Raw genomic sequence first — 6,567 nt, 5'->3', positions numbered from 1 at the left:
AGCAGCCTGAGAATGGACTTATATAGAGTGATAATGGAAACCTGTGGTAATGTCCATAGTGTTTTGTCTGTAGAACTGAGATGTTGTGCCTCTTCAGACTACTGTCTATCAGGTTGCAAAAACATCTAGTGTAGTTCAGACTCCATGCTCATTGGTAGCCATCTAATCTGTTGTTGTGCCTGTAATTTTACTACCTCCTGATGTTTCTTTATTCTGTCTAAATCTCTTTGATTAAGGGGCCACTGAGCAGGCAAACTAACATAATAGTCTCGACAGTCCTAAAAAATATATGGAAAATGCTGTTCCTGTGAAGTAGAAAGAAAAAAAAAATTTAAATGGAAGACAGAAAGAAGGCGAGAGAGAGAGGAAAAAAAAAAAAGAGAGAAAAAGCAACAAAACACTGTGATATTATCGAGCTGTGTCCCCACCTAAATCTTATCTTTGAATTTTAGTTCCCATAATCCCCATTGTTGTGGGAGGGATCCAGTGGGAGGTAATTGAATCATGGACATGGTTACCTCTATCATTTTCTTGTGATAGTGAGTAAGTTCTCACAAGGTCTGATGGTTTTATAAGGGGCTTCCCCCAACCCCATTTCACCCTGCACTTTTCCTTGCTGCTGCCTTGTGAAGAAGGATGTGTTTGCTTCCCCTTCCACCATGATTATAAATTTCCCGAGCCTTCTCCAGCAATGCTGAACTGTGAGTCAATTAAACCTCTTTCCTCTATAAATTACCCAGTATCAGTTATGTCTTTATTAGTAGCATGAGACTAGACAAATACACACTGAAATTTAAAAATATCCAATGAACCTTATTTTTCCCAAAGTAAAAAAAAAAAAATGCTCTTTCCTAGTATATAAATAGAAACAGAACCAGAGTTATTACTTACTAACTTGACTTTAATAATTTTTCAGGCTTATTTTAATTGATAATGTGGTTATGGGACTGGAAATTGAGGGTAAGGGTTCATAACCAGGTACTGTAACTGTCTAGATGCATGATTTTGAAATAAGTCACAGAACTTTCTCCAAAATTAAGAGTTCAGAATAGATAACTACAAAGTGCCTTATTGCTCAAAAATTCTACAGACCTATGAAAATATATCAATGAACATCATAGATTATGCTTGGAATAACATATAGTTCTTGCACATAAAAACCTTAATTAAAAAATATAATCCTAGTGTTGAATACTTAAAAATATAAAATAAACACAAATAAAACACTACTGCCTTATTAAATCATGGATTTTGATGTTCATTATAGACAACTCTATTTTTGTAATATTTAAATTTATTTCTTTATAATGACCTATGTTCTTTAATTTGTTCTTGATATTGTTTGGCCGTGTCCCCACCCAAATCTCATCTTGAATTGTAGTTCCAATAATCCCTGTGTGTCAAGGGCAGGACCAGGTGGAGATAATTGTATCAGAATTGTCAGAATCATCCATGCTGTTCTTGTGATAGTGAGTTGTCAAGAGATCTGATGGTTTTATAAGGGGCTTTCCACTTCCCTTGACAACCACTCCATTCTGCTACCCTGTGAAGAAGGTGCCTGCTTCTCCTATACCATTGACCATGATTGTAAGTTTCCTGAGGCCTCCCTAACAATATGGAACTGTGAACCAATTAAACATCTTTTTTTAAATAAATTATCCAGCCTTGGGCAGTTCTTTATAGCAGCATGAGAACAGACTAATATAGTTCTTATTAGCTTTCACCTTACTTACATGCTGTATTAGTTTCCTAGGGCTTCCATCAAAACATTACCACAAACTAGATGGCTTAAGAAAAAGGAAGTGTATTTTCTCACAGTTCAGAAGGCTGGAAGTCTGAAAGTAAATTGTTGGCAAGGTTGGTTCCTTTTGGATGCTCTGAGGGAGAAACCATTCCAAGCCTCTCTCTCTCCTGGCATCTGGTGGTTAACAGCAACCTTTGACTTCAGGGATAACCCTAAAGCCAGTATGATATCATCTTGAGATCCTTAACTAATTATATTTGAAGAGGAAAGCAAAGACCCTGTTTTCAAATATGTTGCCATTTTTAGTGTTGGGGCTCCAAAACCAATACTCCAAAATAGGGTTATTTGACATGCTGAACTAAAAAAGATTCAAGATCTCTCTGACCACACCACACTTCCTGGCTCTCAATCTTCTGTGTCTCCCAAGTCACAGGATCAAATTGTTCTGAAGTTCTCTTATCTATCTAAAGTTTGGACTTACAGAATAAGAAAACAATTACCTCTGGTGTCTTCCCTGAATTTTCATGAACTGAAATCATATGGTGGGAAGAAAGACTGAAGTCTGTCAACACACCTGGACAGATTTTTGTTACAAACCATTGTCTGCTCAGGGGCTCAACAGACTTTATCCCACACCACTCTATGTTGTTTAAGCCCATTGAATTACCCCCAAAATTATTTACTACCCCCTAAAATCATCCATACTTCCCCATCTCTTATTCTCTAAGAAGGAGGCTATATAACAATATATAACAATTTGTTCCCTATTGCATGGTGGGGAAATCACTCTCTAATTTCCAGACACGCTAATACATTTGAATGCCTTTTCTTCTATTAATCTGCCTTTGTGAACTGATTTTTTGCAACGATTCAGAAGGTGAAAGGGAAGTTTACCCTTGGCAGCTACCAGGGAGGGTTGAGGCCACAGTGAGCTGTGATTGTGCCACTGTACTCCAGTCTGGGAGACAGAGAAAGACCTTTCTCAAAAAAAAAACAACAAAAAAAATGAATGTTACTACTGCTTATGGCAACCACAAACTCATTCTCTGCATCAATTCAATCCCAATTATGTCACATTTAAGTCAGATCCAACAGCCAAAATACATGATTATTATTTTTTAACTTTGCATCATATCTTTACATAAATACGAATTTATCCATTCTAGGTGGTGAGTGGAACTTCTTCACTCCCATGCATTATTTTTATGTAGTAACTGTTTTCATAAGGTTTTCTAATTTGATAGGGTGTTGAAATGGTTCTGTGTTTTTTTAAATGGAAATTCCTTAGTATATCAAATGTTTATATAATACTAGAATTATAGGCACTCTTCTCATCTCTTGGTAGTCTTAGAAAAGCATTGTATTTGCTGCAGAAGACAAGTCCCAGAACTTCCAGAACCATTTGTGATTTTCTTTCACATTAAAATATATATATATATATATATATGTAAATGAATCTGTAAGGGAGCCTTTTAAGTAGACTTGTGTAAAAGGGCTAAGCTTCTACCTGCCACACAGAGATTGACTATGTCTTGTAATCCAAGGTTATATTTTCAATCCTGAATCAAAGATATGATGAGTTTGCAGACAGTTGGCTGATGTGGCAAGAAGGTAGCAGAAACCATTGCCTTGGAGACTTAGGTTTATGTAAAAGATTGTAATGTTAGATAGACGGCAAAATGTTTAAATACAAGCATTTACCATGTCCATAAAAAGCTACATTATTCAGAAATTTTGTGAATAATATATTTGAATGTAGTTCTTTAAAAGCAGTACCTATATTTGTATAATCCAAAAATGTGAACACAATATAACCACTCGGAAATTCTTATTACCCTAATTGCCATTGTGATATAAACGTAAATGTTTACAAGCAGTAGTGCATGCTTTTTGTTGTTGTATTTGGATTTAAAAAATCAGTTTTTCACCCAACTGATGCTTTTGAAAAGAAAAAAAAGAAACTAAATATTTCAGCTTCCAAGGCTTGGGAAATAGTTTTGATTTCTTTATGGTTGTAATAGTCTCTGCAAGAAAATCTAAATTAAGAGTTGCATTTTAGCACAAAACAACAATTTCATTTTGTAGGACTCAGAGTATTTTTTAAATGCCCAGAACAGAAATTTCAATGACTATTTTTTTAACCTCAAAATATAGCCCTACGATAATCACTGGGACAAAAGCCTGCAAAATATACAAATATCGTATGTGCAAGTGGGCCAGAATTCCTCAAGTTGCTCAATTGTAGTCTGACATAATGGGTGCAGGGCACTTTCTCTGGAGTTACCCCCTGGAGGAAGGCTTATTATTCAGCCCAATGATGAAAGTGTTTGTGTCATCCCCGCCGCCAGTGAAAGATGTTGCCCACACAGAGTGGGAGCTTTGAAGTCTTAGTATTTCAGTCCTCAAGTTTCCATGTGTCAGTTCCGAAAACAAAATGTAGAAAAAAGACAGCTGCACAAGAATCTCCAGGAATAGCCTGAGTCAGTGGCAAATGAGCAGGCATTCTGTTGGACATATTGATTTAGTTTGTAATTTTCCCACTGCTTGTTAAAAACCAGAATGTGCTTAGATACTTCTTCTCTGTACAGCATAATAGGACATTGATCTTTTCATAAAAAGTATTTGTTGGGGAATGTCTGTCCACTTGAGCTTTTACCGGGGACAATTGTTTTCAAATGCAAAGCTTAACAGAAACGCATACATAACTGTATTGAGTGAACATACGAATGAAGGGAAAGAAACGTATATTAGCTTATTCTTACCAAATTTCCAGAGTCATGAAATGAAAATGCAGATCTGAACAAGATGAGCTGGAAACTGCTTGTTGTAATCCCAGCCCTGTCTGATAAGGGGAATGCACTCCTGTCCCTTCACTGCTTCCGAAACTTTCACATTAACAATTAGGACTCTTGCTTCTTGGAGCCCCAGGTTATTTGCATTGCTTCAATATGGAATGTATATTAAAAAATATGGGCCGGGCGCGGTGGCTCAAGCCTGTAATCCCAGCACTTTGGGAGGCCGAGACGGGCGGATCACGAGGTCAGGAGATCGAGACCATCCTGGCTAATACGGTGAAACCCTGTCTCTACTTAAAAATACAAAAAACTAGCCGGGCGACGAGGCGGGCGCCTGTAGTCCCAGCTACTCAGGAGGCTGAGGCAGGAGAATGGCGTGAACCCGGGAGGCGGAGCTTGCAGTGAGCTGAGATCCGGCCACTGCACTCCAGCCTGGGTGGCAGAGCAAGACTCCGTCTCAAAAAAAAAAAAAAAAAAAAATATGAATGACTGTGATGGAACAAGAGAAAGGAAAGAAAAACAGCACAGGAAAAAAGACAGTAAAAAGGAACTGTCATTTAGTCTATAAATGGAAACAAAGGTTTATTAAACGTTGAATGTGTGCACTGTATGTTTGGGGTTATAGTGGGAATGGGGATTGGGTAGGAGTATAAAGATAAGCAAAATATTCCCAGGCCTAGAATAACATAAAAATGTGTTTAAATAAATACTAAAAACCTAAGTTGGAAATTTAGATTGTAAAAGAGTATAGAAAATACAACATGGAGAGTTCTAGTTTACAAGTGTAATCATAATTAAGGGAGTCATTAGGACATGTAAGCATAAGCTTTCCAAGAGGCCAGGTATGTGCAAAAATGCTCAATATCACTAACAATCTCAGAAATGCAAATAAAAACTGCAATAAAATATCAGCTTATTCCTTTTAAAATGGCATTTATCCAAAAGACATGCAATAATGGATGCTGGTAAGGATGTGGGAAAGGTAAGCCCTCAGAGACTGTTGGTGGGAATGTAAATTGTTATGGCCACTATGTTGAACAGTATGGAAGTTCCTCAAAATCTAAAAGCAGAACCACCCTATGATCCAGCAATTTCACCACTGGGCATATATCAAGAAAAAAGGAAACTGCTGTATCAAAGAGATGCCTACACTTCCATGTTTACTGCAGCACTATTCAAATAACCAAGATATGGAATCAACCAAAGTGTCCATCAACAGACAAAAGGATGAAGAAAATGTAGTACACATCCAGAATGGAATATATTTTTAGCCATACAAAAGAAAATCCTGCCATCTGCAGCAACATTAAAAGAACTGGAAGACATGTTAAGTGAAATACTCCAGGCACAGGAAGACAAATATTGCATATTCTCACTCATACGTGGCAGCTAAAAAATAAATCAAACTCATGGAGACAGAGAATAAAATGATGGCTACCAGAGGCCGGGAAAGGTACTGGGAAAGGGAGGATAAAGAGTGGTTGGTCAATGGGTACAAAAATAGAGTTAGAAGGAATAAAATATAGTGTTCAGTAGCACAAGAGAATGCCTACAGCTAACAATAATTTATTGTCTATTTCAAAATGGTAAAAATAATAGAATTGCAATATTCTAAACACAAAGAAATGATAAGTTCTGGAGATTATGGACATCCCAATTACCCCGATTTTATCATTACACATTGTGTGCTTGTATCAATATACCACATGTACTCCCTAAATATGTACAACTATTTTGCTTTTATGAGAACTAAAAAATTTCTGAAAAGGCTAGGGAAGGAGGACAAGACACTGAATAAAAAATGACAGAGATAAAAGGAAGGAGAGGTTTTTAGGAGATGTAGTATTTCAGGCAGAAGGAACATTGTGAACAAGAATATAGAGGAATAAAATAAGTAGAAGTATTTGAGAAATATTTGGCTGGAAAGAAAAATTGGGGAAAGTCAGAGGTTGGGTAGTAATATTACTATAATATATAAACTCTCTTTGTAATCAAGAGAAAATAGAGTTTCAAAGGAATACTTTTTCA

This window comes from Trachypithecus francoisi, unplaced genomic scaffold (assembly GCF_009764315.1).
Source record: "Trachypithecus francoisi isolate TF-2019V2 unplaced genomic scaffold, Tfra_2.0 Lachesis_group14, whole genome shotgun sequence".
NCBI lineage: Eukaryota > Metazoa > Chordata > Mammalia > Primates > Cercopithecidae > Trachypithecus > Trachypithecus francoisi.
The sequence above is the reverse complement of the archived record's forward strand: the minus strand, read 5'-3'. Positions refer to the sequence as shown.